Here is a 9,317-nt window from a genome sequence, read left to right as displayed (position 1 = left end):
TTCCAAACATTTTGTATGTCCATGTTCTATGGCTTTTTGGTTATGATAGGATGCGCAACGCACGCAAAATGTTCTAGTATAAGAAAAAGGGGGTGCCTATATAACTTGTGGAAGATATAACTTGTGGAAGATAGTTAAACAATATAACTTTAAAGCCCATTTAGGCTCTAATTAGAAACAATATTGTACAAGGTTAGATTCAACATTTTCAAAAATAACATTTAAAAATAGCATATTCAACATTTAAAGACATACAAATCAACATTTTGAAAAATACTAACATCAACATTTTTCACAACCTGTTTCAACATTTAAAAAAATGGATTCAACATTTTCAAAAATCTAGATCAACATTTTTTGAAATAGATTTTTCCTTTCTTCTTCATCCATCTTCTTCTAGGCGACGGCCCGGCTGTCTTCTTCTACGGTGACGGCGTTGGCACGCGCTGGGCGGATGAAGTGGTGGCGCGCCCGCAGGATACGGGGAGAAGCCACGGATACATGTGTTAGATATATATAGCTGTGTATACTTTTCTCATATTTTCCCTCTAGTTGAAGAGGTTCCCTACATATTGTACATATGTACATCTTGCCGTTTGGGATGTGGAATAGATTGAGTTGGCTATTATATATCATGGTAACAGAGCCTAGGTTTAGGGTTAGGCACCATCCCGCCGGCGCCGGCATGCCTCTGGCGAGCCGCTGGTAAGCCGCCACCACCGGCTGGCGAAGCCCTCTCCATTCCTTCCCTCCCTCCCTCCCTTGCTGCTGCCACGCGGCCGCTCGAGCCCTTGAGCCCTCGCTCGGCCGTCCTCGCGGGCCAGCGCGGCCTCTCGCGCCGCGCCCTCACGGCCACCCACCGCCGCTCTCGTGGCCTCCCGCCGCTGCCACCCGCGTGGCTCCCTCGACCTTCGCCGGTGTGCCCTTAGCTGGCCCACCCGAGCGGGTGCTCTGCTTCGAGGCAGGGTGCCCTGCTTCGCAGCCCACTCTGCGCCGTGCGCCTCTTCTGCCCCGTGCGCCTCCTCTGTTGAGCAGAGGCTTCTCTTGTTTCCAAAATGAAAATAGAGCGAGCTGACTGCTTCCATGGCGTCCCTCAGAAGGCTGTGCGCCATTCCTGTTCCTCACTGCCCTATCATCTTTAATGGCACAAATTGGGGAGATGCACATGGGCGGGCAGCAATTGTGGGGCTATCCCCAACTCTTCCCACCCCACACACCTATGCACATGATGCAAATGAAGCGGCCAAGAAGCCTCTCCTTGAGACCTTTGAGTCTCAAATGGAGGCTTACTAGTCAGCTCTTGATCCTCAAGTGAGCTGTCTGTGTGAGGAGGCCTATTCCAAGGCTATCCGGCTCGCAAGCAGGGAGGTTGACATCTCTCTGTCCCTCCGTGGTCTCTCCACCTCTCAGTCGATGTGGGCTCACCTTCGCCGCAGTTACGAGATTCGTAACGAGGCGTTGTATCTCGCGGTGGTAGAGGAAGCCCAGTCACTCCGTCAGCACGACTCTACCGTGGAGGAGTTTCACCATCAGATGTCTGACGTCTGGCATCGTCTGAACATCTTGGGTGCGGAGTATTGCCCTGGTGGCACTTGTAGGTGCTGTGATCGTCACCGGAGCCATCGAGACACTCTACGCCTTCACGAGTTCTTCTCCCGCCTCCGTCCTGAGTTCGAGGTTGTCAGGTCCCAGCTCCTGACCTGTTGACCTCGCCCAACTCTCGATGATGCGATGCCGGAGCTATGTGCTGAGGAGACTCGTCTTCGAGCGGGGGTGGGGCATGAGTGGGACTCCGCAGCCCTCTGTTTTGACTGTCTGAGCTCCCCTTCTATCCACTGCTACTTCACAGCTGATCCGCCACTACCCAGCGGGCCTCAGTGTGGCTACTGTGGCAAGTATCGCCATGCCGAGGATGTCTGTCGGAAGAAGCAGCACGACAAGAAGTCTCGTCGTGGGGAGTCCAGTGCTGCTCGCTCAGTTGCTACCTTGGAGCAGGAGGTTCTCACGTTGTTCCGCGCCTCAATGATGTTGCTTCCTCACCCTCTAGCACTACTGCTCGAGCTTCTGGTACTCCGCCACCACCACCACCTTCCTCAGGTATATCCTCCAAGTGGTTCCTTGATTCTGGTGCATCCTTCCATATGACTCAAGATTCTAGTCACTTGTCATCCCTATCTATTGTTGATCCACTTCCTATTGTTCAGACAACTGATAGCACTTCTCTTCTTGTTGTTGGTCGTGGTGTTCTCTCTACATCTTCCTTTCATGTTCCCACTGTCTCTCATGTCCCTCAGCTCGCTATGCAATTAATGTCTGCTGGTCAAATCACTGATCATGGTTGTGATATCTTTCTTGAGTCTGACTCTTTCTGTGTTCAGGATCTTCAAACTGGGCTTCTGTTGGGGATTGGGCCTAGGCGTCATGACTCTCAGCGCCTATGGGAGCTTCACTGGTTGCATCTTCCTTCGTCCACTCTAGCCAGTCAGTCATCCAGTCCTACTTCTGCTTCAGCTGCTTCCACTACACCTACTTTTGCTCAGTGGCATCGTCGTCTCGGCCATCTCTTCGGCTCACAAGTTTCCACCCTTGTTGGTAGTGGTGTTTTATGTCCTGTTTCTGGTGACGCTGCTCTTCATTGTACGGGTTGCAAGCTTGGCAAACAGCTGCAACTCCCCTATCCCTCTAGTGATTCTATGTCGCAGCGTCCTTTTGATCTCATTCACTCTGATGTATGGGGGCGTGCACCCTTTGTTTCAAAAGGAGGTCACTCTTATTATGTCATATTTATTGATGATTATTCGAGGTTTACTTGGATCTATCTTATGTCTTCTTGTGGTCAGTTTCCGTCTATCTACCAGCAGTTTGCTACTATGATCCGCACTCAATTTGATTCACCCATTCGTGTTTTTCGTGCTGATTCTGCTGGAGAGTACATCTCTGATGCGCATCGTCGCTTTCTTGCTGATCAGGGTACCCTTGCTCGATTCTCTTGCCCAAGTGCTCATGCTCAGAATGGTGTGGCTGAGCGTAAGCATCGCCACATTCTTGAGACCTATCATGCTCTATTACTCTCTTCACAGCTTCCACCTCACTTCTGGGCTGAGGCTGTCTCCACGGTTGTTTTTCTTATCAACAGGCAGCCCTCAACTGTTCTTCAGGGGTGTATTACTTATGAGCGCCTGTTTGGTCATCCTCCTCGATACAATCACCTTCATTGTTTTGGGTGTGTCTGCTATGTTCTTCTTCCTCTTCGTGAGCGCACCAAGCTGACTGCTCATTCAATTGAGTGTGTTTTCCTTGGGTATAGTACCGAGCATAAGGGTTATCGCTACTATAATCCTGTTCCTCGTCGGATGAGGATCTCTCGAGATGTCACCTTTGATGAGTCCCGTCCTTACTACCCTCGCTCCTCCTCTGTTTCACCCTCTCCTGATGTTGAGTCTATCTCTTTCTTGACCCTTCCTGACATGCATCTTCCGCTGCCTCACTCAATCTCTTCCCCACCTATCTCCACTACACACTCTTCCTCCCCTCCACCTACATTGGAGGATCCACATCACGAGCTACCTTCTCGTGCCTTCACTCATGTTTATAGTCGCAGCCCACGACCTCCTCCTTCCTCTCCACCAGCTTCCTCTCCATCGCTTCTTGGACCTCCTCTTGAGTCGTCCTCTTGGTATGCTCTTCGTGACTGTAATACTATCCATCCTCCGGATCACTATGGCTTCACTGCTGCGCTTGTTGAGCCAGCCACTTACTGAGAGGCTGCTGTCCACCCCGACTGGCAGCGCGGCATGTTTGAGGAGATTGCCGCCTTGGAGCGCACTAGTACAAGGGACTTTGTCCCTTTGCCACCTCAGGTGACTCCTATTACTTGCAAGTGGGTCCATAAGATCAAGACTCGCTCTGACGGCTCCCTTGTGCGCTACAAGGCTCGTCTTGTAGTCGTGGTTTTCAGCAGGAGCACGGTTGTGATTATGATGAGACTTTTGCTCCCGTTGCTTACATGACCACAGTTCGGATTCTTCTCGCTGTTGCTTCCATCCGACAGTGGTCCATCTCCCAGCTTGATGTCAAGAGTGCATTTCTCAATGGTGAGCTATGTGAGGAGGTTTACATGCAGCCACCTCCAGGATACTCTGTTCCTGATGGCATGGTTTGCCGTCTGCGTCGCTCTCTATACGGCCTCAAGCAGGCTCCTCGGGCCTGGTTTGAGCTCTTCTCCTCTGTTGTCACTGATGCTGGTTTTAAGCCTAGCGATCATGACCCTGCTCTCTTTGTCCATTCTTCCCCTCGTGGTCGCACGCTTCTTCTCCTCTATGTTGATGATATGATCATTACTGGTGATGATTCTCAGTTCATTGACTTTGTGAAGCAGCGTCTTAGTGACAAATTCTTGATGTCTGATCTCAGTCCTCTTCGCTACTTCCTTGGTCTCGAGGTTTCTTCTACGCCTTGTGGCATCTATCTTTCCCAGGAGAAGTACATTCAGGATCTTCCCTCTCATGCTGCTCTCACCGATCAGCGCACTGTTGATACACCTATGGAGCTCGGTGTTCACCTGCGGCCTACTGATGGTGCTCCCCTTGATGATCCCACTTGCTATCGTCACCTTGTTGGGAGCCTTGTTTACCTTGGGATTACTCGTCCTGATATTTCCCATGTTGTTCATATTCTAAGACAGTTCGTTTCTGTTCCCACACAAATCCACTATGCTCACCTTCTTCGTGTTCTCCGCTACCTCCATGGTACCATCTCCCGTTGCTTGTTCCTTCCTCGCTCCAGCTCCCTTCAGCTTCAGGCGTATTCTGATGCGACCTGGGCTAGTGATCACTCTGATCGTCGCTCTCTTTCAGCTTATTGTGTTTTCCTTGGGTCCTCCTTGATTTCCTGGAAAGCCACGAAGCAGATTGCAATTTATCGTTCGAGTGTTGAGGCTGAGTTGTGGGCTATGGCAGCTGTGCCAGCTGAGGTCACCTGGCTCCTTGAGAATTTTGGTGTGATGTCTTTTGCACCGACTCCTCTTTCCTCTTATAGTACTAGCGCACTCAATATTGCTGGGGATACTGTGAAGCATGAGCTCACCAAGCACATCGGTGTCGATGCTTCTTACATGAGATCGCTCGTGCATGATCAGATTGTGGCTCTTCATTATGTGCCTTCCGAGTTTCAATTGGCGGACTTCTTCACCAAGGCACAGACTAGGGCTCAACACATCTATTTTCTCTCCAAACTCAGTGTTGTGGATCCCCAATGAGTTTGAGGGGGGGGGGCGTGTTAGATATATATAGCTGTGTATACTTTTCTAATATTTTCCTTCTAGTTGGAGGGGTTCCTGCATATTGTACACATGTACATCTTGCCCTTTGGGCTGTGGAATAGATTGGGTTGGCTATTTTCTATCAATGGGAACACCGGCCGGCCGCGGGAGTAGCGGCACAGGTAGGGGAGGACTGGTGGTGGTGTGGTGGAACGGTGGGGCAGCCGCGGCTGCCGCGCTCGGTGGCAGCAAGAGCCTGTGTTGGGGCGGCGGCATGGGCACGGAGGAAGGTGCAGGTTAGAGAGGGTGAGGGTAGATGTTCAAATGGTACCATCTCCCGTCGCTTGTTCAAATGGAAGTAGATGTTTGCACGACTCAAATACTGAAAGATTCGACACATTCCTATCTTTTGCAAGATAGATAGGATTAGGATGGCAAGCGCTACGCCCGGCTGTTTTGAGAAAGGCTTAATATATTTATCATGATGCTTAAGGCTTAATATATTTATCATGATGCTTGCACATGCAAATAGTTAAAAAAATAAAAATGCACCAGACCCGTAGTATTTTCATTTGAGATTACAGTCAGGTTGCAAGTACTGACATCCACTGGTATTATTCATAATCAGGGAGTCATCATTACAAAAAAAAAACTGGAGTGCAAAAAGGATGACCCATTCGCTAAAAACTAAAATACATCTTTATTTAACTGAAGATTGATTGTTCATTTCAAGAGAAATTGGATCATCACTGCAATCTGCATATGGTAGGTAGCAATAACAACAACAAATTTACTAAGAAATGGATCATACATGGAGAACATATATTGTAGTGTTCAGATTTTGCAGGTGCACCCATCACCAGAGAACTATTTTCAATGGATATTCATTAAAAAAACTGCTATATCACTTACAGTGCAAGAAGACCACAAATGCAATTTATGTGTCCTTAACTAAAAATAGGACCATACTATAGGCATTAGGCAACATAAATTCTTATCAGAAAACTGAGAGTTAAGCACGAAGGCCCACACACTATGAGACCTACCTTAAATAATCCACTAATGGCCTCATAGAAAACTCTTGCTGAAATATGTCGCTGTCTGAATAACATACATACTGATGATCTATTGAATTGCAAGGACAAAATGACCACATATGAGATATGCCACACTACATTGGTTTCGGCATAGCAATTATATTGGTGTTGGGAAGCTTAAAGCTAGCATGAATAATATATATAGATATGATAAACAAATATCAAATTTGTAAATGGATATTGGTATGCAGTAACATCCTTGGCCGAGCTCTCCGTGCGCGCGTGCCCCCGCCGCTGTGGAGCCGGTCCTCCAACTCCTGGATGGCTGGATGTATGTGATGGCGTCACTGAGCAGTGGCGCCTTGTCCATCTTGGAGATCTTGGGGATCACTGTGTGACGGTGCGAGGGTGTACAACTGCTGGTTCAGCTTCTCCTGCCGCTGCCGCTCCGCCTCCGCATGTCTCCTCCCGCATGTCCGCTGGCTTCCGCGGCCTTCGCTCGCCCACGTTGGGTGGCTCTGGAATTTTGAATTTCATGGCTTATTGGTTGGGCCGGACGCCATGCCGTGGCCACCAAGCTGTGGAGACCAGTTGTAGTTGGTCATGCTGAGCTCCATGGTCTGCGGTCGTCGCGGTCGGCCGTTGGGAGAGATGTCCTCGCCAAAATTCTCATGCATTCCTCATGCGGCACGGCACAACAGCAAGGGTGGACTGGATGGCGCGTGCCACACAGGTCCTCGGGAGTCATGCGGACGGTCATGTCGATCAGAATCACAGAATGGAGCTCGAGGACCCAACCAGCTGTTTTTTTGAAACAAAGAGGATGCCGCCATCCTTGCACGGGAGGAAAATGCACAGAATGGATTGGGCGAGGAATGCACAGACGTATCATCAGGCGTGGCCTTGCTCGCCGGCAGCGAATCCGCGGGGGCACGGGTCCAAGCGGTCCAGGAGTGGCGAGCTGAGGCCAGCATGTGCCCCAGCCTGCCCGCGGCCTCCAGGAAAAAGAAGTACAGTATATGGATGCTAGAAAGAGCCTCCGCTGATCAGGTCAAGGTGGAGCTCATGATCGGGAGGAGCGGGAGGCGGTGAATAGGTGAGCTTTTTCCCCCAGATTGGATGCGTGGGCAGCAATCTGTTGCCGAGGCTCCGACGATGCCCCCCTGCCATGTGCCGCGTCACGTACATTTTGTTTCAGCTGTGCTGAGGATAGTAAAACAATGCATCAGGACACGTGTTGGATGCCAATTGGGTTAGAACGCAGATGGGCTCCGGTTGCATGGATTTCTTCCAGCATAAGTGTACATATTTCTGGGCGACTAGGTGAAGCGCATCTAGGCCCATAGATGCATATGGTAAGTTTCGGTGATTAATGACAACCGTATGCGACTAACGTGTGTTTTGAAGAAAAAATCAATTATCGTTTATGTCTCATATGAAATGTGAAAGGAGACCCCTCAATTCAAACAATCATGCGTGCCAAGAATTCATTTTGAAAGATTAAGGATCCTTCTAGTGTCAAGTGCCACAAAGAGATGAAGGACACTTGATTTAGTTGAGGTTTTATAGTTTTTAGTACTTGACCGTACTAGTAAGAGGAGTTCTTGAGTTAATAGCTTGATCCAAATCGAGTTGGCCCTAGAAATCTCGCACAACTGCTCAAACTCAGCTCAAGACAGCTCAAAGAATTCAAGAAAACACTTGGAAGAACGAAAACTCGAAGAAGGAATCAACTCCAAATCAAATCAGTAGAAAACCACCAAAAACAGTTGCACCGGTTAAACCAACGCCAGGGCGTCGGTGCAACTGAAGGGCATCGGATGCACCGATGCTAGGTCTTCGGCCTAAAACAGCTGTGCAAATGGAATCAAGGGTGAAATCTCTACTGCACCGATTGAACCGATGCCTAAAGAACATGCATCGGTCTATTCATTGTACTATCATCCAGAGAGCATGTTTTGGGAGATGAAAGATTAGCTTCAGCACCGGTTTAATTGATGCCCCATTCAAGCATGCATTAGTGCAATGACGCAAACCTGCACATTGTGTCAGATTTCCAACGACTACTATTTGGACTCAGAGTGCCCGGCGGTTTAACCGACGCCTGCCCATCGGTTTAACCGATGGTCACGACTTTTGTGCAATGGACTTGTAACGGCTATGGGGGCTATTCCACCCTATGTAAGTCAATTCTCTGGCTCATTTATGACGCCTTTTGACGTATTGAATACCTGAGGCCCCCCTAGAGAACAGAAGAGAGTGCTTTGAGCCATGAGATGAAAATCTAGTGCTTGAATTTGATCCAAACTTGAAGAAAACAATCACTTCATGAGTAGCAAGTGTGCTTGAGCTTAGAGCCATCTTAGTGATGGTCAAGTGAAGTCTTGAGAGCTTGTTACTCTTGGTGTTTGACGGCACCTAGATGTAGCGACGAAGCCAGGAATGGCGTTAGGGGGGCTGGCTTCCTCTTCTTCTTCCTCCAGCCCCTTCTTTTCTTCTTCTTCCTCCTCATGGTGATCGGGGGGTTTAGCCCGGGCTCCATGGAAATCATGGCGGTAGGGGGGCTAGAGCCCGGGTTGCCCCCTGGCTTTGTCGCTGCCTAGACGGTCTTGGTGATCGGGAGGTTCTTGGTGAGCTCTTGGAGTTTGTGGGTGCCCTAAGAAGGGGAGATTGTACATGGTGTAAAGCTCGCCATTCTAGAGATGGAGAAAGAGTATTATTAGTGGAGACTCGCTTCTTCGTGAGGTAAGGGAGCGATACCCTTAGTTTGTTCTCCAATCTAGACTAGGGGGGAGCGTCAACTCCTTGATACCACGGTAATAAAATCCGGTTGTCTCGTGTCCCTTGCATCTACATTCTAGTATTTCACATTGTTTATGCTTGATCTTGCTCTTGCTTTATTGCTCATTGCCTAGAAGATTTCCTTGCTATTATGTTCTATTGACTAGGTTGTTTATTTGTTAGTGTGATCTTATCTAACGAAAATGAGCATGTTAGTATGTATACCAACTTAGGTTGAT

Source organism: Panicum virgatum, chromosome 2N (assembly GCF_016808335.1).
Source record: "Panicum virgatum strain AP13 chromosome 2N, P.virgatum_v5, whole genome shotgun sequence".
NCBI classification, from domain to species: Eukaryota; Viridiplantae; Streptophyta; class Magnoliopsida; order Poales; family Poaceae; genus Panicum; species Panicum virgatum.
This window is presented reverse-complemented; position numbering follows the sequence as displayed.